Here is a 22,500-nt window from a genome sequence, read left to right as displayed (position 1 = left end):
TAGACAGAGGGACAGATATAGACAGAGGGACAGATATAGACAGATGGACAGATAGAGAGAGGACAGGAAACAGACAGAGGGACAGATAGAGAGAGAGGACAGGAAACAGGCAGAGGGACAGATAGAGAGAGAGGACAGGAAACGGACAGATGGACAGATAGAGAGAGAGGACAGGAAACGGACAGATAGAGAGAGGACAGGAAACAGACAGAGGGACAGATAGAGAGAGAGGACAGGAAACAGGCAGAGGGACAGATAGAGAGAGAGGACAGGAAACGGACAGATGGACAGATAGAGAGAGAGGACAGGAAACGGACAGATAGAGAGAGGACAGGAAACAGACAGAGGGACAGAGAGAGATAGTGGACAGGAAACAGGCAGAGGGACAGATAGAGAGGCCAGGAAACAGGCAGAGGGACAGATAGAGATATATTAAGAAAGATGAAAAGATGAACAAGGCCATAGTAAACATGATGTCCCCCACCAGTGATGCAGGGACCCCTTGGGCAAATTAGTGACAATTATTCAAACTGATGTTGTGTTGCCAATTAGTGACAATTATTCAAAATTATGTTGCATGGCCAATTAGTGACAATTATTCAAACTGATGTTGCATGGCCAATTAGTGACAATTATTCAAACTGATGTTGCATGGCCAATTAGTGACAATTATTCAAACTGATGTTGCATGGCCAATTAGTGACAATTATTCAAACTGATGTTGCATGGCCAATTAGTGACAATTATTCAAACTGATGTTGCGTGGCCAATTAGTACAATTATTCAAACTGATGTTGTGTTGCCAATTAGTGCCAATTATTCAAAATTATGTTGCATGGCCAATTAGTACAATTATTCAAACTGATGTTGTGTGGCCAATTAGTACAATTATTCAAACTGATGTTGCATGGCCAATTAGTGACAATTATTCAAACTGATGTTGCATGGCCAATTAGTGACAATTATTCAAACTGATGTTGCATGGCCAATTAGTACAATTATTCAAACTGATGTTGCATGGCCAATTAGTGGCAATTATTCATACTGATGTTGCATGGCCAATTAGTACAATTATTCAAACTGATGTTGCATGGCCAATTAGTACAATTATTCAAACTGATGTTGCATGGCCAATTAGTACAATTATTCAAACTGATGTTGCATGGCCAATTAGTGGCAATTATTCATACTGATGTTGCATGGCCAATTAGTACAATTATTCAAACTGATGTTGCATGGCCAATTAGTACAATTATTCAAACTGATGTTGCATGGCCAATTAGTGACAATTATTCAAACTGATGTTGCATGGCCAATTAGTACAATTATTCAAACTGATGTTGCATGGCCAATTAGTACAATTATTCAAACTGATGTTGCATGGCCAATTAGTACAATTATTCAAACTGATGTTGCATGGCCAATTAGTACAATTATTCAAACTGAAAGATTAATAAGAGAAAAACAATCAAGTCTTTGTTGGAAACAATGAGCGGTTCTTCCTTCGTGGCGAAAATACCTGTGATTATTACCCTTTGAATAAAACTTTATTAATGGCCTGTATGGAGTTACGATGTCTATCGATTGGCTGCACCCTGTCAAAATGTTCCTCTTCTGTGAATAGGGCGGACCTTGTAGGTCCTTCTGTTTGCTCATTGGCAGATGCCTACACAGTATGTACAGAATGACTGTCACTCAAAAGGGACAGGAGATAATGCTTGTTCAACGTTTGTAAATTCAGTTGACTACTATAGCCCCCCTCCCCTTGGGCCAATAAGTGTAAATACTGAATCTCTATGGCATGACTTACAATTTACAACTTAAATTTGGTTAAAATCGGGCCAGTGGTGCCTGAGATATCGCGTGTGAATAACGTCCGGACGAACGGTTCGTATGAACGTACGGAGACAGATCCATAGTCCACCGTCTATTTTATAACAGAGCGAGGTGAAGGCAGACAATATGGTCAGGTGAGAGAGACGTGTAAGACGCACTTACAACTTCCTGTCTCTCTCTTTCTCTATCTCTCTCTCTCTCTCTCCCCCCTTCCTCCCGCTCCCTCTCCTCTCACCATCTCTCTCTCCCTCCCGTTCTCTCTCTCTCTCCCCCCCTTCCCCCCTCTCGTCTCACCATCTCTCTCTCCCTCCCGTTCTCTCTCTCTCTCTCCCCCCTTCCTCCCTCTCCTCTCACCATCTCTCTCTCCCTCCCGTTCTCTCTCTCTCTCCCCCCTTCCTCCCCCTCCATCTCTTTATCCTCACCCCCCTGACTGTGCCCCAACACTCCAAAGCTCTCCTCATTAAGGCTCTTTCATGAAGCAGGGGAGACAATAGGATACAAGGATTATCCCAACTTACATCCCCCATAAGGACCAAACTCTCTATATCTCCCAAAACTCTCTCTCTCTCCCATCTCTCTCTCTCTCCCATCTCTCTCTCTCTCCCATCACTCTCTCCCATCTCTCTCTCCCATCTCTCTCTCTCCCATCTCTCTCTCTCTCTCCCCTCTCTATCTCACCATCTCTCTCTCCCTCCCCCTCTCTCTCTCTCTCTCTCTCACCATCTCTCTCTCTCTCTCCCATTTTTCTCTCTCCATCTCACCATCTCTCTCTCTCTCCCATTTTTCTCTCTCCATCTCACCATCTCTCTCTCTCCCTCCCCCCTCTCTTTCTCTCTCCCATCTCTCTCTCCCCCTCTATCTCACCATCTCTCTCTCCCTCCCGTTCTCTCTGTCTCTCTCCATCTCCCTCTCTCCATCTCCCCCTCTCTATCTCACCATCTCTCTCTCCCTCCCGTTCTCTCTGTCTCTCTCCATCTCCCTCTCTCCATCTCCCCCTCTCTCTCTCTCTCTCTCTCTCGCTCTCTCGCTCTCTCGCTCTCTCGCTCTCTCGCTCTCTCTCGATGTGAGATGTCTCCCAGAGGGAGGATTAGTCTGTTCCTGTCAAGCCAGGAAGTGTGATAACACACACACACACACACACACACACACACACACACACACACACACACACACACACACACACTCACACACACACACACACAGACTATATCCATGCAGGGAAGAGATAACGACTTTGATTAAACACGATGACAGTTCTCTCATCCCAATAAATTATTCAGAGAGAGAAAAAGAACCACGTGAATTTCATGTGATCACATGATCTCATGTGAAGTTATTATGACAGCATGTGACAACATGTAAAGCAACAGATGATAACACGAAACTACACATCAAATGTGAAGTGTCACGTGATTTTCCACATGTGAAATCATGTGGTTTTTATGTAAGAGGAAGAGAGAGGAAGAGAGAAGAATAGAGAGGAATAGAGAGGAATAGAGAGGAAGAGAGGAAGAGAGAGGAAGAGAGAGGAATAGAGAGGAAGAGAGAGGAAGAGAGAGGAAGAGAGAGGAAGAGAGAGGAATAGAGAGGAATAGAGAGGAAGAGAGAGGAAGAGAGAGGAATAGAGAGGAAGAGAGAGGAAGAGAGAGGAAGAGAGAGGAAGAGAGAGGAAGAGAGAGGAAGAGAGAGGAAGAGAGAGGAATAGAGAGGAAGAGAGAGGAATAGAGAGGAAGAGAGAGGAAGAGAGAGGAAGAGAGAGGGAGAGAGAGGGAGAGAGAGGGAGAGAGAGGGAGAGAGAGAGAGGGAGAGGGAGGGAGAGAGAGGGAGAGAGAGGAAGAAAGTGAAAGTAGAAAAATAATCATGACTACATTTTCACCTCAGTTCACCTCTTCTGATGAATTGAAAGTCGTACATTAGCAGCAGAGACGGAGAGAGGAGGTAGACGGACAGAGGAGGTAGACGGACAGAGGAGGTAGACGGACAGAGGAGGTAGACGGAGAGAGGAGGTAGACGGAGAGAGGAGGTAGACGGACAGAGGAGGTAGACGGAGAGAGGAGGTAGACGGACAGAGGAGGTAGACGGAGAGAGGAGGTAGACGGACAGAGGAGGTAGACGGACAGAGGAGGTAGACGGACAGAGGAGGTAGACGGACAGAGGAGGTAGACGGAGAGAGGAGGTAGACGGAGAGAGGAGGTAGACGGAGAGAGGAGGTAGACGGAGAGAGGAGGTAGACCGGACAGAGGAGGTAGACCGGACAGAGGAGGTAGACCGGACAGAGGAGGTAGACGGACAGAGGAGGTAGACGGACAGAGGAGGTAGACGGACAGAGGAGGTAGACGGAGAGAGGAGGTAGACGGAGAGAGGAGGTAGACGGAGAGAGGAGGTAGACGGAGAGAGGAGGTAGACCGGACAGAGGAGGTAGACCGGACAGAGGAGGTAGACCGGACAGAGGAGGTAGACCAGACAGAGGAGGTAGACGGACAGAGGTGGACAGGGGGAAAAGGATGGAAGGATCTGTATGTTTAATTCATTCCAGACGTTTGTGTCCGCATCGTCGAAGGGAAGGGAAGCTACGTCAGGAATAACTAACAGGACCTGGCCTGGCAGCCTCTGTAAACTCTCTTCTGACCTGTTTGATTTAGTTTAAAGTTTTTATCTCAATATCAAATCATTTCTGGCTAACAATAAGAAAATACCTTACAGGGATTGTTTTCATTTAATATGGTCGACAATATACAACAACAACAACAAAATTGCTTCTTAGAAAAGAGTAATTCCTCAAGCAATAAAATGTTCCTGTCTGGTCTGAGTGGGGAGGGGGGTCTGAACACTAGCTGGTCTGAGTGGGGAGGGGGGGACTGAACACTAGCTGGTCTGAGTGGGGAGGGGGGGGACTGAACACTAGCTGGTCTGAGTGGGGAGGGGGGGGACTGAACACTAGCTGGTCTGAGTGGGGAGGGGGGGACTGAACACTAGCTGGTCTGAGTGGGGAGGGGGGGACTGAACACTAGCTGGTCTGAGTGGGGAGGAGGGGGGACTGAACACTAGCTGGTCTGAGTGGGGAGGGGGGAGGGGACTGAACACTAGCTGGTCTGAGTGGGGAGTGGGGGGGGACTGAACACTAGCTGGTCTGAGTGGGGAGGGGGGTCTGAACACTAGCTGGTCTGAGTGGGGAGGGGGGGACTGAACACTAGCTGGTCTGAGTGGGGAGGGGGGGGACTGAACACTAGCTGGTCTGAGTGGGGAGGGGGGAGGGGACTGAACACTAGCTGGTCTGAGTGGGGAGGGGGGGGACTGAACACTAGCTGGTCTGAGTGGGGAGGGGGGGACTGAACACTAGCTGGTCTGAGTGGGGAGGGGGGGACTGAACACTAGCTGGTCTGAGTGGGGAGGAGGGGGGGACTGAACACTAGCTGGTCTGAGTGGGGGGGGGACTGAACACTAGCTGGTCTGAGTGGGGGAGGAGGGGGGGACTGTACACTAGCTGGTCTGAGTGGGGAGGGGGGAGGGGACTGAACACTAGCTGGTCTGAGTGGGGAGGGGGGACTGAACACTAGCTGGTCTGAGTGGGGAGGGGGTCTGAACACTAGCTGGTCTGATTGGGGAGGAGGGGGGGACTGAACACTAGCTGGTCTGAGTGGGGAGGGGGAGGGGACTGAACACTAGCTGGTCTGAGTGGGGAGGGGGGGACTGAACACTAGCTGGTCTGAGTGGGGAGGGGGGGGACTGAACACTAGCTGGTCTGAGTGGGGAGGGGGGACTGAACACTAGCTGGTCTGAGTAGGGAGGGGGGTCTGAACACTAGCTGGTCTGAGTGGGGGAGGGGGGGATTGAACACTAGCTGGTCTGAGTGGGGAGGGGGGACTGAACACTAGCTGGTCTGAGTGGGGAGGGGGGAGGGGACTGAACACTAGCTGGTCTGAGTGGGGAGGGGGGGGACTGAACACTAGCTGGTCTGAGTGGGGAGGGGGGGAGGGGACTGAACACTAGCTGGTCTGAGTGGGGAGGGGGGGACTGAACACTAGCTGGTCTGAGTGGGGAGGGGGAGGGGACTGAACACTAGCTGCTCTGAGTGGGGAGGGGGGGGACTGAACACTAGCTGGTCTGAGTGGGGAGGAGGGGGGGACTGAACACTAGCTGGTCTGAGTGGGGAGGGGGGAGGGGACTGAACACTAGCTGGTCTGAGTGGGGAGGGGGGGACTGAACACTAGCTGGTCTGAGTGGGGAGGGGGGGACTGAACACTAGCTGGTCTGAGTGGGGAGGGGGGGGACTGAACACTAGCTGGTCTGAGTGGGGGAGGGGGGGACTGAACACTAGCTGGTCTGAGTGGGGAGGGGGGAGGGGACTGAACACTAGCTGGTCTGAGTGGGGAGGGGGGGGACTGAACACTAGCTGGTCTGAGTGGGGAGGGGGGGACCTGAACACTAGCTGGTCTGAGTGGGGAGGGGGGAGGGGACTGAACACTAGCTGGTCTGAGTGGGGAGGGGGGAGGGGACTGAACACTAGCTGGTCTGAGTGGGGAGGGGGGGGACTGAACACTAGCTGGTCTGAGTGGGGAGGGGGGAGGGGACTGAACACTAGCTGGTCTGAGTGGGGAGGGGGAGGGGACTGAACACTAGCTGGTCTGAGTGGGGAGGGGGGGACTGAACACTAGCTGGTCTGAGTGGGGAGGGGGGAGGGGACTGAACACTAGCTGCTCTGAGTGGGGAGGGGGGGACTGAACACTAGCTGGTCTGAGTGGGGAGGGGGGGACTGAACACTAGCTGGTCTGAGTGGGGAGGAGGGGGGGACTGAACACTAGCTGGTCTGAGTGGGGGGGGACTGAACACTAGCTGGTCTGAGTGGGGAGGGGGGAGGGGACTGAACACTAGCTGGTCTGAGTGGGGAGGGGGGACTGAACACTAGCTGGTCTGAGTGGGGAGGGGGGGACTGAACACTAGCTGGTCTGAGTGGGGAGGGGGGGAACTGAACACTAGCTGGTCTGAGTGGGGAGGGGGGGGACTGAACACTAGCTGGTCTGAGTGGGGAGGGCGGGGGGACTGAACACTAGCTGGTCTGAGTGGGGAGGGGGGGGACTGAACACTAGCTGGTCTGAGTGGGGAGGGCGGGGGGACTGAACACTAGCTGGTCTGAGTGGGGAGGGGGAACTGAACACTAGCTGGTCTGAGTGGGGAGGGGGGGACTGAACACTAGCTGGTCTGAGTGGGGAGGGCGGGGGGGACTGAACACTAGCTGGTCTGAGTGGGGAGGGGGGGAACTGAACACTAGCTGGTCTGAGTGGGGAGGGGGGTCTGAACACTAGCTGGTCTGAGTGGGGAGGGGGGGACTGAACACTAGCTGGTCTGAGTGGGGAGGGGGGACTGAACACTAGCTGGTCTGAGTGGGGAGGGGGGGAGGGGACTGAACACTAGCTGGTCTGAGTGGGGAGGGGGGGACTGAACACTAGCTGGTCTGAGTGGGGAGGGGGGGACTGAACACTAGCTGGTCTGAGTGGGGAGGGGGGGGAACTGAACACTAGCTGGTCTGAGTGGGGAGGGGGGACTGAACACTAGCTGGTCTGAGTGGGGAGGGCGGGGGGGACTGAACACTAGCTGGTCTGAGTGGGGAGGGGGGGACTGAACACTAGCTGGTCTGAGTGGGGAGGGCGGGGGGACTGAACACTAGCTGGTCTGAGTGGGGAGGGGGGAACTGAACACTAGCTGGTCTGAGTGGGGAGGGGGGACTGAACACTAGCTGGTCTGAGTGGGGAGGGCGGGGGGGACTGAACACTAGCTGGTCTGAGTGGGGAGGGGGGGAACTGAACACTAGCTGGTCTGAGTGGGGAGGGGGGTCTGAACACTAGCTGGTCTGAGTGGGGGAGGGGGGGACTGAACACTAGCTGGTCTGAGTGGGGAGGGGGGGACTGAACACTAGCTGGTCTGAGTGGGGAGGGGGGAGGGGACTGAACACTAGCTGGTCTGAGTGGGGAGGGGGGGGACTGAACACTAGCTGGTCTGATTTGGGAGGGGGGAACTGAACACTAGCTGGTCTGAGTGGGGGAGGGGGGGACTGAACACTAGCTGGTCTGAGTGGGGAGGGGGGACTGAACACTAGCTGGTCTGAGTGGGGAGGGGGGGGACTGAACACTAGCTGGTCTGAGTGGGGAGGGGGGGACTGAACACTAGCTGGTCTGAGTGGGGAGGGTGGGGGGGGACTGAACACTAGCTGGTCTGAGTGGGGAGGAGGGGGGACTGAACACTAGCTGGTCTGAGTGGGGAGGGGGGGACTGAACACTAGCTGGTCTGAGTGGGGGGGGACTGAACACTAGCTGGTCTGAGTGGGGGGGGACTGAACACTAGCTGGTCTGAGTGGGGACGGGGGGGGACTGAACACTAGCTGGTCTGAGTGGGGAGGGGGGGACTGAACACTAGCTGGTCTGAGTGGGGAGGGGGAGGGACTGAACACTAGCTGGTCTGAGTGGGGGGGGACTGAACACTAGCTGGTCTGAGTGGGGAGGGGGGAACTGAACGCTAGCTGGTCTGAGTGGGGAGGGGGGGAACTGAACACTAGCTGGTCTGAGTGGGGAGGGGGGGACTGAACACTAGCTGGTCTGAGTGGGGAGGGGGGAACTGAACACTAGCTGGTCTGAGTGGGGAGGGGGGACTGAACACTAGCTGGTCTGAGTGGGGAGGGGGAGGGGACTGAACACTAGCTGGTCTGAGTGGGGAGGGGGGTCTGAACACTAGCTGGTCTGAGTGGGGAGGGGGGGGAACTGAACACTAGCTGGTCTGAGTGGGGAGGGCGGGGGGACTGAACACTAGCTGGTCTGAGTGGGGGGGACTGAACTCTAGCTGGTCTGAGTGGGGGGGGGGACTGAACACTAGCTGGTCTGAGTGGGGAGGGAGGGGGGACTGAACACTAGCTGGTCTGAGTGGGGAGGGGGACTGAACACTAGCTGGTCTGATTGGGGAGGGGGGGAGGGGACTGAACACTAGCTGGTCTGAGTGGGGAGGGGGGGACTGAACACTAGCTGGTCTGAGTGGGGGGGGACTGAACACTAGCTGGTCTGAGTGGGGGGGGGGACTGAACACTAGCTGGTCTGAGTGGGGAGGGGGGACTGAACACTAGCTGGTCTGAGTGGGGGGGGACTGAACACTAGCTGGTCTGAGTGGGGAGGGGGGGACTGAACACTAGCTGGTCTGAGTGGGGGGGGGGGACTGTACACTAGCTGGTCTGAGTGGGGAGGGGGGGGACTTAACACTAGCTGGTCTGAGTGGGGAGGGGGGGACTGTACACTAGCTGGTCTGAGTGGGGAGGGGGGGGACTGAACACTAGCTGGTCTGAGTGGGGAGGGGGGGACTGAACACTAGCTGGTCTGAGTGGGGAGGGGGGGGGGGACTGAACACTAGCTGGTCTGAGTGGGGAGGGGGGTCTGAACACTAGCTGGTCTGAGTGGGGAGGGGGGGAACTGAACACTAGCTGGTATTAAACCCCTGTTTCTTATCGGTTTATTAACACATTTACCACCTGGTGATGGAAGCAGGCCAAAACTCCAGCCCACCAAAACAGGCTGATCTTTTCAAATAGCTCTTCTTCCACTGATCGGGAATTACCTTCATATTCCTAATGGAACAGTATTATTCCAACCTAGTAGTATGAAAAGATATATAAAGCACAGGAGAAAGTAAATCACGTTTTTGACTGGACTGGGCCTTTAATCTCTATCAGTTGTGGGTTGTAATGTCACATTCTTGACCTTAGTCCTGACATGTCCACTATGTGGTGGAACTGTATGCTAACGTGATGAATAACTCTGAATGTTCCCAGGAAGAATGCTTTAGTTCAGTGGTCTAACATGGGCTTGTGGTGGGTCAGTGGGTCAGAACCCCTTCCATGGGTCAGAACCCTTTCCATGGGTCAGTGGGTCAGAACCCCTTCCATGGGTCAGTGGGTCAGAACCCCTTCCATGGGTCAATGGGTCAGAACCCCTTCCATGGGTCAGTGGGTCAGAACCCCTTCCATGGGTCAGTGGGTCAGAACCCCTTCCATGGGTCAATGGGTCAGAACCCCTTCCATGGGTCAGTGGGTCAGAACCCCTTCCATGGGTCAATGGGTCAGAACCCCTTCCATGGGTCAGTGGGTCAGAACCCCTTCCATGGGTCAATGGGTCAGAACCCCTTCCATGGGTCAATGGGTCAGAACCCCTTCCATGGGTCAGTGGGTCAGAACCCCTTCCATGGGTCAGTGGGTCAGAACCCCTTCCATGGGTCAATGGGTCAGAACCCTTCCATGGGCCAGTGGGTCAGAACCCCTTCCATGGGTCAATGGGTCAGAACCCTTCCATGGGTCAGTGGGTCAGAACACACTCCATGGGTCAGTGGGTCAGAACCCCTTCCATGGGTCAATGGGTCAGAACCTCTTCCATGGGTCAGTGGGTCAGAACCCCTTCCATGGGTCAGAACCTCTTCCATGGGTCAATGATGTCTTACCCCTTACCTCTCTATCCCCTCCATCTCTTCCTCTCTCTCTCATCCCTTCCTCTCTCTCTCCATCCTTCCCCCCTCTCTCTCCGTCCTTCCCTCTCTCTCTCTCCATCCCTTCCTCTCTCTCCCCATCCTTCCTTCCCTCTCTCTCTCCATCCTTCCCTCTTTCTCTCCATCCCTTCCCCCTCTCTCTCCCCATCCTTCCTTCCCTCTCTCTCCATCCTTCCCTCTCTCTCCATCCTTCCCTCTTTCTCTCCATCCCTTCCCCCCTCTCTCTCCCTATCCCTTCCCCCCTCTCTTTCCATCCTTCGCCCTCTCTCTTCTCATCCTTCCCCTTCTCTCTCCTCATCCCTTCCCCCCTCTCTTTCCATCCTTCCCCCTCTCTCTTCTCATCCTTCCCCCTCTCTCTCCCCATCCTTCCCCCCTCTCTCTCCCCATCCTTCCCCCATCCTTCCCCCTCTCTCTCCCCATCCTTCCCCCTCTCTCTTCTCATCCTTCCCCCTCTCTCTCCCCATCCTTCCCCCTCTCTCCATCCTTCCCCTTCTCTCTCCCCATCCCTTCCCCCTCTCTCTCCCCATCCCTTCCCCCCTCTCTTTCCATCCTTCCCCCTCTCTCTCCCCATCCTTCGCCCTCTCTCTCCCCATCCTTCCCCTCTCTCTCCATCCTTCCCTTCTCTTTCCATCCTTTCCTCTCTCTCCATTCACCTCTACCTCTCTCTGGTTCCAGTCCTAACTCATTTATGCCTCTGTTGTTCCATAGCTCTCACACACACACACACACACACACACACACACACACACACACACACACACACACACACACACACACACACACACACACACACACACACACACACACACACACACACACACACACACACACACACACACTGTTGTTCCATAGCTCACAGCCTGGATCATTTTATGTAATTCACTCATATCTCCTTTTTACTAGTCCGGGGGTCAGCCTTGTACTGACAGCATGAAATAATCAATGTGTGTGTGTGTGTGTGGGTGGGTGGGTGTGTGTGTTGCTACAGATAAATGTGTAGTAGTTGTTAAAGGCAGCTTGCTACTTTACTCTCACTCTCTCTACTCTCACTCTCTACTCTCACTCTCTCTACTCTCAATCTCGCTACTCTCACTGTCTCCCTCTCACTCTCTCTCTCTCTACTCTCTCTACTCTCACTCTCTCTACTCTCACTCTCTCTACTCTCACTCTCTCTACTCTCACTGTCTCTACTCTCACTCTCTCTACTCTCACTCTCTATTCTCACTCTACTCTTCTCTCACTCTCTACTCTCACTCTCTCTACTCTCACTCTCTACTCTCACTCACTCTCTCTACTCTCACTCTCTCTACTCTCACTCTCTCAACTCTCACTCTGTCTACTCTCACTCTGTCTACTCTCACTCTCTCTACTCTCACTCTCTCTACTCTCACTGTCTCTACTCTCACTCTCTCTACTCTCACTGTCTCTACTCTCACTCTCTCTACTCTTGCTGTCTCTACTCTCACTCTCTCTACTCTCACTCTCTATTCTCACTCTACTCTTCTCTCACTCTCTACTCTCACTCTCTCTACTCTCACTCTCTACTCTCACTCACTCTCTCTACTCTCACTCTCTCAACTCTCACTCTGTCTACTCTCACTCTGTCTACTCTCACTGTCTCTACTCTCACTCTCTCTACTCTCACTCTGTCTACTCTCACTGTCTCTACTCTCACTCTCTCAAATAATCTAGCAATTCCCCAACAACTGTCTTATACACAGAAATCTAATGGGAGGAATATGAATATGTGCATATATATATATGGATGAGCGGCATAGGCAAGATGCAATAGATGGTAATAGGTACAGTATATACATATGATATGAGTAATGTAAGATATGTTAACATTATTAAAGTGGCATCCATTTATTAAAGTGGACAGTGATTTGAGTCTCTATATAGAGCAGCAGCCTCAGAGTTAGTGATGGCTGTTTAGCAGTCTGATGGCCTTGAGAGAGTCCCAGCTTTGATGCACCTGTACTGACCTCGCCTTCTGGATGATAGCAGGGTGAACAGGCAGTGGCTCGGGTGGTTGATGTCCTTGATTATATTTTGGCCTTCCTGTGACATCGGGTGGTGTAGGTGTCCTGAAGGGCAGGTAGTTTACCCCCGGTGATGCGTTGTGCAGACCTCACTACCCTCTGGAGAGCCTTACGGTTATGGGCGGTGCAGTTGCCGTACCAGGCGGTGATACAGCCCGACAGGATGCTCTCGATTGTGCATCTGTAAAAGTTTGTCAGGGTTTTAGGTGACAAGTCCAAATTTCTTCAGCCTCCTGATGTTGAAGAGGTGCTGTTGTGCCTTCTTCTCCACGCTGTCTGTGTGGGTGGACCATTTCAGTTTGTCTGGGATGTGTACTCCAAGGAACTTAAAACTTTCCAACTTCTCCGCTGTTGTCCCTTCGATATGTATAGGGTTGTGCTCCCTCTGCTGTTTCCTGAAGTCCACGATCATCTCCTTAGTCTTAGTTGACGTTGAGTGAGAGGTTGTTTTCCTGACACCACACTCCGAGGGCCCTCACCTCCTCCCTGTAGGCCGTCTCGTCGTTGTTGGTAATCAAGCCTACCACTGTAGTGTCGTCTGCAAACTTGATGATTGAGTTGGAGGCGTGCAATGCCATGCAGTCGTGGGTGAACAAGGAGTGCAGGAGGGGGCTAAAAACGCACCCTTGTGGGGCCACAGTGTTGAGGGTCAGCAAAGTGGAGATGATGTTTCCTACCTTCACCACCAGGAGGCAGCCCGTCAGAAAGTCCAGGACCCAATTGCACAGGGCGGGATTGAGACCCAGGGCCTCCAGCTTGATGATGAGCTTGGAGGGTACTGTGGTGTTGAATGCTGAGCTGTAGTCAATGAACAGCATTCTTACGTAGGTATCTCAGGTTCTCTGTAGGTCCAGTCTCATTAGAAGCTTTGATCCAGGCAGATGCATCATCCAAAATGGAACCCTATCTCCTGGAGGATTGGAGCTGTCTAGAACGCACACACCTTCCTTCCTTCCTTCCTTCCTTCCTTCCTTCCTTCCTTCCTTCCTTCCTTCCTTCCTTCCTTCCTTCCTTCCTTCCTCTTTCTCTCTTTCTCTCTTTCTCTCTTTCTCTCTTTCTCTCTTTCTCTCTTTCTCTCTTTCTCTCTTTCTCTCTTTCTCTCTTTCTTTCTTTCTTTCTTTCTTCCTTCCTTCCATCATAGGTTGATGGTGACCATAACATGATTCATTAGGATGAGTCTGGGGTACGGTGAGTGCACAGATGGCTGATGAGACCAATCTGAGCCCGGAACACTCTTTGGATCACTGGACATGATATATTGATAGCTGTCTCCTGAGGGACAGATCGCTGTCTCCTGAGGGACAGATCGCTGTCTCCTGAGGGACAGATCGCTGTCTCCTGAGGGACAGATCGCTGTCTCCTGAGGGACAGATCGCTGTCTCCTGAGGGACAGATCGCTGTCTACTGAGGGACAGATCGCTGTCTACTGAGGGACAGATCACTGGACATGATATATTGGTAGCTGTCTCCTGAGGGACGGATCACTGGACATGATATATTGGTAGCTGTCTCCTGAGGGACAGATCACTGTCTCCTGAGGGACAGATCGCTGTCTCCTGAGGGACAGATCGCTGTCTCCTGAGGGACAGATCGCTGTCTCCTGAGGGACAGATCGCTGTCTACTGAGGGACAGATCGCTGTCTACTGAGGGACAGATCACTGGACATGATATATTGGTAGCTGTCTCCTGAGGGACAGATCGCTGTCTACTGAGGGACAGATCACTGGACATGATATATTGGTAGCTGTCTCCTGAGGGACGGATCACTGTCTACTGAGGGACGGATCACTGGACATGATATATTGGTAGCTGTCTCCTGAGGGACAGATCACTGTCTCCTGAGGGACAGATCACTGGACATGATATATTGATAGCTGTCTCCTGAGGGACAGATCGCTGTCTACTGAGGGACAGATCACTGTCTCCTGAGGGACAGATCACTGGACATGATATATTGATAGCTGTCTCCTGAGGGACAGATCACTGTCTCCTGAGGGACAGATCACTGGACATGATATATTGGTAGCTGTCTCCTGAGGGACAGATCACTGTCTACTGAGGGACAGATCACTGTCTACTGAGGGACAGATCACTGTCTACTGAGGGACAGATCACTGTCTCCTGAGGGACAGATCACTGGACATGATATATTGGTAGCTGTCTCCTGAGGGACAGATCGCTGTCTACTGAGGGACAGATCACTGGACATGATATATTGGTAGCTGTCTCCTGAGGGACGGATCACTGTCTACTGAGGGACGGATCACTGGACATGATATATTGGTAGCTGTCTCCTGAGGGACAGATCACTGTCTCCTGAGGGACAGATCACTGGACATGATATATTGATAGCTGTCTCCTGAGGGACAGATCGCTGTCTACTGAGGGACAGATCACTGTCTCCTGAGGGACAGATCACTGGACATGATATATTGATAGCTGTCTCCTGAGGGACAGATCACTGTCTCCTGAGGGACAGATCACTGGACATGATATATTGGTAGCTGTCTCCTGAGGGACAGATCACTGTCTACTGAGGGACAGATCACTGTCTACTGAGGGACAGATCACTGTCTACTGAGGGACAGATCACTGTCTCCTGAGAGACAGATCACTGGACATGATATATTGATAGCTGTCTCCTTTTCTAGCCTGTTCCTCATCCTGGGGAGTGGAGCAGTATGACCCTGAATGCTGATTCAGTCCTCACCCTGGGGAGTGGAGCAGTATGACCCTGAATGCTGATTCAGTCCTCATCCTGGGGAGTGGAGCAGTATGACCCTGAATGCTGATTCAGTCCTCATCCTGGGGAGTGGAGCAGTATGACCCTGAATGCTGATTCAGTCCTCATCCTGGGGAGCGGAGCAGTATGACCCTGAATGCTGATTCAGTCCTCATCCTGGGGAGCGGAGCAGTATGACCCTGAATGCTGATTCAGTCCTCATCCTGGGGAGCGGAGCAGTATGACCCTGAATGCTGATTCAGTCCTCATCCTGGGGAGTGGAGCAATATGACCCTGAATGCTGATTCAGTCCTCATCCTGGGGAGTGGAGCAGTATGACCCTGAATGCTGATTCAGTCCTCATCCTGGGGAGTGGAGCAGTATGACCCTGAATGCTGATTCAGTCCTCATCCTGGGGAGCGGAGCAGTATGACCCTGAATGCTGATTCAGTCCTCATCCTGGGGAGCGGAGCAGTATGACCCTGAATGCTGATTCAGTCCTCATCCTGGGGAGCGGAGCAGTATGACCCTGAATGCTGATTCAGTCCTCATCCTGGGGAGCGGAGCAATATGACCCTGAATGCTGATTCAGTCCTCATCCTGGGGAGTGGAGCAGTATGACCCTGAATGCTGATTCAGTCCTCATCCTGGGGAGCGGAGCAGTATGACCCTGAATGCTGATTCAGTCCTCATCCAGGGGAGTGGAGCAGTATGACCCTGAATGCTGATTCAGTCCTCATCCTGGGGAGTGGAGCAGTATGACCCTGAATGCTGATTCAGTCCTCATCCTGGGGAGCGGAGCAGTATGACCCTGAATGCTGATTCAGTCCTCATCCTGGGGAGTGGAGCAGTATGACCCTGAATGCTGATTCAGTCCTCATCCTGGGGAGCGGAGCAGTATGACCCTGAATGCTGATTCAGTCCTCATCCTGGGGAGTGGAGCAATATGACCCTGAATGCTGATTCAGTCCTCATCCTGGGGAGCGGAGCAGTATGACCCTGAATGCTGATTCAGTCCTCACCCTGGGGAGTGGAGCAGTATGACCCTGAATGCTGATTCAGTCCTCACCCTGGGGAGTGGAGCAGTATGACCCTGAATGCTGATTCAGTCCTCATCCTGGGGAGCGGAGCAGTATGACCCTGAATGCTGATTCAGTCCTCATCCTGGGGAGTGGAGCAGTATGACCCTGAATGCTGATTCAGTCCTCATCCTGGGGGGTGGAGCAGTATGACCCTGAATGCTGATTCAGTCCTCACCTTGGGGAGCGGAGCAGTATGACCCTGAATGCTGATTCATTCCTGTGAAAAGCGGCAAGATACCCTGAGGTGTCTGTGTCCACGACTACAGCTTCAGTTCATGCACATCTCCTGCTTCGTCATTCGTCCAATGCCACAGGACTTTGGGTGACGATGCCGTGACTTTGGGTGACGATGCCGTGACTTTGGGTGACGGTGCCAGGATTTAAGTGAGGGAGAGTTAAGCAGCTTCGACCTCACGCTCTCATCCAGACTCATCTGTATCCAGTGTCAAGATTGTCTACACACACACACACACACACACACACACACACACACACACACACACACACACACACACACACACACACACACACACACACACACACACACACACACACACACACACACACACACACGCTCAGACACAGACACACACACACACACACACACGCTCAGACACAGACACACACACACACACACACGCTCAGACACAGACACACACACACAGACAGACACACACACACCGACACACACACACACACACACACACACACACACACACACACACACACACATACACATTCACATACACACACACACACACACACACACATTCACACATTCACACACACACACACAGAAACACGCTCACACACGCACACACACACACACAGACACACAGACACACCGACACACACACACACACACACACACACACACACACACACACACACACACACACACACACACACACACACACACACACACACAGTGACTAAAGAGGAAGCTGCGCTCTATGGACATTCATTAACCTGGCACCGTACCCATCCATGTCTCTTCTGAGAGAGGGCCGTGAAATTATGTTACCCAGCATTATATCACATCTCTTTCTCTCAACCCTAACCCAGCAGTATATCACATCTCTGTCTCTCAACCCTAACCCAGCAGTATATCACATCTCTGTCTCTCAACCCTAACCCAGCAGTATATCACATCTCTGTCTCACAACCCTAACCCAGCAGTATATCACATCTCTGTCTCACAACCCTAACCCAGTATTATATCACATCTCTGTCTCTCAACCCTAACCCAGTATTATATCACATCTCTGTCTCTCAACCCTAACCCAGCAGTATATCACATCTCTGTCTCACAACCCTAACCCAGCATTATATCACATCTCTTTCTCTCAACCCTAACCCAGCAGTATATCACATCTCTGTCTCTCAACCCTAACCCAGCAGTATATCACATCTCTGTCTCACAACCCTAACCCAGCAGTATATCACATCTCTGTCTCTCAACCCTAACCCAGCATCACATCTGTCTGTCTCTCAACCCTAACCCAGCATCACATCTCTGTCTCACAACCCTAACCCAGCATCACATCACATCTGTCTGTCTCTCAACCCTAACCCAGCATCACATCTGTCTGTCTCTCAACCCTAACCCAGCATCACATCTGTCTGTCACTCAACCCTAACCCAGCATCACATCTGTCTGTCTCTCAACCCTAACCCAGCATCACATCTCTGTCTCACAACCCTAACCAAGCATCACATCTCTCTGTCTCTCAACCCTAACCCAGCATCACATCTGTCTGTCTCTCAACCCTAACCAAGCATCACATCTGTCTGTCTCTCAACCCTAACCCAGCATCACGTCTGTCTCTCAACCCTAACCCAGCATCACATCTGTCTCACAACCCTAACCCAGCATCACATCTGTCTGTCTCTCAACCCTAACCCAGCATCACAGCTTTCTGTCTCACAACCCTAACCCAGCATCGCATCTATCTGTCTCACAACCCTAACCCAGCATCACATCTGTCTGTCTCTCAACCCTAACCCAGCATCACATCTGTCTGTCTCTCAACCCTAACCCAGCATCAAATTTTTTCATCTCACAACCCTAACCCAGCATCACTTCTGTCTGTCTCTCAACCCTAACCCAGCATCACATCTGTCTCTCTCTCAACCCTAACCCAGCATCACATCTGTCTCTCTGTCTCACAACCATAACCCAGCATCACATCTGTCTGTCTCTCAACCCTAACCCAGCATCACAACTGTCTGTCTCTCAACCCTAACCCAGCATCACATCTGTCTGTCTCTCAACCCTAACCCAGCATCACATCTGTCTTTCTCTCAACCCTAACCCAGCATCACATTTTTTCATCTCACAACCCTAACCCAGCATCACATCTGTCTCTCTGTCTCACAACCATAACCCAGCATCACATCTGTCTGTCTCTCAACCCTAACCCAGCATCACATCTGTCTGTCTCTCAATCCTAACCCAGCATCACATCTGTCTGTCTCTCAACCCTAACCCAGCATCACTTCTGTCTGTCCCTCAAACATAACCCAGCATCACATCTGTCTGTCTCACAACCATAACCCAGCATCACATCTGTCTGTCTCACAATCCTATCCCAGCATCACATATAACTGTCTCTCAACCCTAACCCAGCATCACAGCTGTCTGTCTCTCAACCCTAACCCAGCATCACATCTGTCTGTCTCTCAACCCTAACCCAGCATCACATCTGTCTATCTCTCAACCCTAACCCAGCATCACATATGTCTATCTCTCAACCCTAACCCAGCATCACATCTGTCTGTTTCACAACCCTAACCTAGCATCACATCTTTCTGTCTCACAACCCTAACCCAGCATCACATCTGTCTGTCTCTCAACCCTAACCCAGCATCACATCTGTCTGTCTCACAACCCTAACCCAGCATCACATCTGTCCCAACACAACAGCTACACCCTCATATTTTGCATCCCCAAATGGAACTCTATTCCCTTTATATTCCCTTTTGAGCCTTATGGGAAGTAGTGCACTATAATTAGAATAGGGTGCCATGTGTAGTTCATCCACAGTCTGTCTCCAGTTTGTCTCTGGAGGAATTAAAGCAACACCCAGTGATCACACAACAGAGCAGTGTCTGAGTGGTGAGACTCAATAAGGGTTTTATGTGGTATGTCTGGTAGAGGTGTGGTAGAGGTGTGGTAGAGGTCAGGTAGAAGCCAGGTAGAGGTCAGGTAGAGGTCAGGTAGAGGTCAGGTAGAGGTCAGGTAGAGGTCAGGTAGAGGCCAGGTAGAGGTCAGGTAGAGGCCAGGTAGAGGCCAGGTAGAGGCCAGGTAGAGGCCAGGTAGAGGTCAGGTAGAAGACAGGTAGAGGTCAGGTAGAGGTCAGGTAGAAGCCAGGTAGAGGTCAGGTAGAGGTCAGGTAGAGGCCAGGTAGAGGCCAGGTAGAGGCCAGGTAGAGGCCAGGTAGAGGCCAGGTAGAGGCCAGGTAGAAGCCAGGTAGAGGTCAGGTAGAGGTCAGGTAGAAGCCAGGTAGAGGTCAGGTAGAGGTCAGGTAGAGGTCAGGTAGAGGTCAGGTAGAGGCCAGGTAGAGGCCAGGTAGAGGTCAGGTAGAGGCCAGGTAGAGGCCAGGTAGAGGTCAGGTAGAGGCCAGGTAGAGGCCAGGTAGAGGTCAGGTAGAGGTCAGGTAGAGGTCAGGTAGAGGTCAGGTAGAAGCCAGGTAGAGGCCAGGTAGAGGTCAGGTAGAAGCCAGGTAGAGGCCAGGTAGAGGTCAGGTAGAGGCGTGGTAGAGGCTATCTAGTACCTAAAATGGTTATTCGGCTGTCCCCATAGGAGAACCCGTTGAAGAACCCATTTTTGTTCCAGGTAGAACCCCTTTGGTTCCGGTTCTTTGGTTTAAGGTAGAACCCTTTTGGTTCCATGTAGAACCCTTTCCACAAAGGTTTCTACCTGGTCCTATGGGATCAGCCGAAGAACCCTTTTGGAATCCTTTTTCCTATGGCTGTATACCAATGTAAACCTTTACCAATACCTCTCTATTCCAGTCTATTTATTTATGCATTAATGGGTAAAGCTTTTTTTGCATCAAATACTGTTATAAGGTGCCATGAGCTGCTATGAATGCTTATATAGCAAGTCTTATCATGCGCTATGTCTGTGATTCAATGCAATATAAAGGCTTTATTAACAGGTGTTTTATAGAGTTTCCTATTGGACACACACACACACACACACACACACACACACACACACACACACACACACACACACACACACACACACACACACACACCCATACACACACACTTTATTAACATAGACTTTAACCTGAACTTGAATTAGAGTTATTTTGGGGCTTACCTTCAGTTCATCTGGGGCTTACCTTCAGATCTTTTGGGGCTTATCTTCAATTCATCTGGGGCTTACCTTCAATTCATCTGGGGCTTACCTTCAATTCATCTGGGGCTTACCTTCAATTCATCTGGGGCTTACCTTCAATTCATCTGGGGCTTACCTTCAGTTCTTTTGGGGCTTACCTTCAGTTCTTTTGGGGCTTACCTTCAGTTCATCTGGGGCTTACCTTCAGTTCATCTGGGGCTTACCTTCAGTTCTTTTGGGGCTTATCTTCAGTTCATTTCTGCCCATAAAAATCAGCACAAAGAATGAAAGATCCTCCCCAAAATCATTTCTCTAAGCTTTAAAAAAAAAAAGATTCATTTTGGCCTCATTCCAATCTTACAATCCTGAGAATGAGGGAGTGTTAAAAAGGAAAGCAGAGGCTGGTATCTAGAATATAGTCATGATGAAACCATCGTCCTTGAAGGAGTCCTTGGGAGTGTCCCACATGGCACCCTATTCCCTACATAGTGCACTACTCTGGCAGGGCTCTGGTCAAAATTAGTGCACCAGAAAGGGAAAAGGGATTGCTTGGTGATGGAGATGAAGGGTTAACTATCATATCAAAAAAGGTTGAAGGCCAACAGTCGACTGTATGTTTCCCCTATGATGCCAGTTGTGTGCTAGTGATTCATGCACAGGAAGTGATGGGAACCTGTCTACACATCAACTCGTCGCTTCATCAAACCATGTGATAAGGGTGAAGTAGGGTCTCATACCATGTGATAAGGGTGAAATAGATGTTAATCTATGTAATCAGTTCACGTGGAAGCACATTGCTTTGAATCGCAAATGCTTTATGAATGCATGAGGTGTGTCGACGAGGCAGTACAGCTGAAGAGGGAGGAGAGGGGAAAGGTGTGTGTGTGTACGAGGCAGTCTCTCCCTCTCCCTCTCTCTCCCTCTGTCTCTCTATCTCTCTCTCTCTCTCTCTCTCTCTGTCTCTCACTCTCTCTCTCTCTCTCTCTCTCTCTCTCTCTCTCTCTCTCTCTCTCTCTCTCTCTCTCTCTCTCTCTCTCTCTCTCTCTCTCTCTCTCTCTCTCTCTCTCTCTCTCTCTCTCTCTCTCTCTCTCTCTCTGACTCTCTCTCTCTCTGTCTCTCTCTGACTCTCTCTCTCTCTGTCTCTCTCTCTCTCTGTCTCTCACTCTCTCTCTCTCTCTCTCTGTCTCTCTCTCTCTCTCTCTCTCTCTCTCTCTCTCTCTCTCTCTCTCTCTCTCTCTCTCTCTCTCTCTCTCTCTCTCTCTCTCTCTCTCTCTCTGTCTCTCTCACTCTCTCTCACTCTCTCTCTCTCTCTCTCTCTCTCTCTCTCTCTCTCTCTCAATTCAATTCAATTCAATTCAATTCGCTTTATTGGCATGATGTAACAATATACATATTGCCAAAGCTTATTTTGGATATTTACAATATAAAAATAAATAAAAAATGAGAATCAAATATTGTCAACGGGACAACAGTAACAACAATAACCAAGGGTCAAAATAACCAACACATTTAACGATAACAATAATCATACAGTAGAGGACATGTGCAGGTTTATTGGTCTGTCAGACACTGTCCCTCAACTTATGGCAGGCAGCAATGTAGTGCGCTGCCAACCCACAGCTCTCTGCGTCCTCCCCCAACATGACGGGTAGCCTGTCCTCATCAGAGAGGTCTGTGAAACCTTGAATAAGGGTTTCAAATTTGGGAAAATGACACTCTCTAATTGTTTTATATTTTTTACATTTTGTCAGGAAATGCAGCTCCGTCTCAGGTTCTGCTGTTGTGCAGTGGTTGCACAGCCTTTCCTCTACAGGGAGCCAGGTTTTCCTGTGTCTACCCTTTTCAATGGCAAGGCTGTGCTCACTGAGCCTGTACTTTGTCAAGGTTTTGATCAGTAACCATGGTCAAATATTTAGCCATAGTGTACTGTCGATTTAGGGCCAGATAGCACT

General features: G+C 51.2%; 1 protein-coding gene across 1 annotated transcript in view; it reads left to right on the top strand.

Moving 5' to 3' along the window:
* LOC106593151 (disks large-associated protein 3) overlaps window positions 1–22,500 on the top strand; it is a 145,613-nt gene that overhangs the window by 36,166 nt on the left and 86,947 nt on the right. The gene's annotated exons all lie outside the window — the stretch shown is intronic.

The sequence above is a fragment of the Salmo salar genome, chromosome ssa27 (genome assembly GCF_905237065.1).
Source record: "Salmo salar chromosome ssa27, Ssal_v3.1, whole genome shotgun sequence".
Classification (NCBI taxonomy): Eukaryota; Metazoa; Chordata; class Actinopteri; order Salmoniformes; family Salmonidae; genus Salmo; species Salmo salar.
The sequence above is the reverse complement of the archived record's forward strand: the minus strand, read 5'-3'. Positions and strand labels throughout refer to the sequence as shown.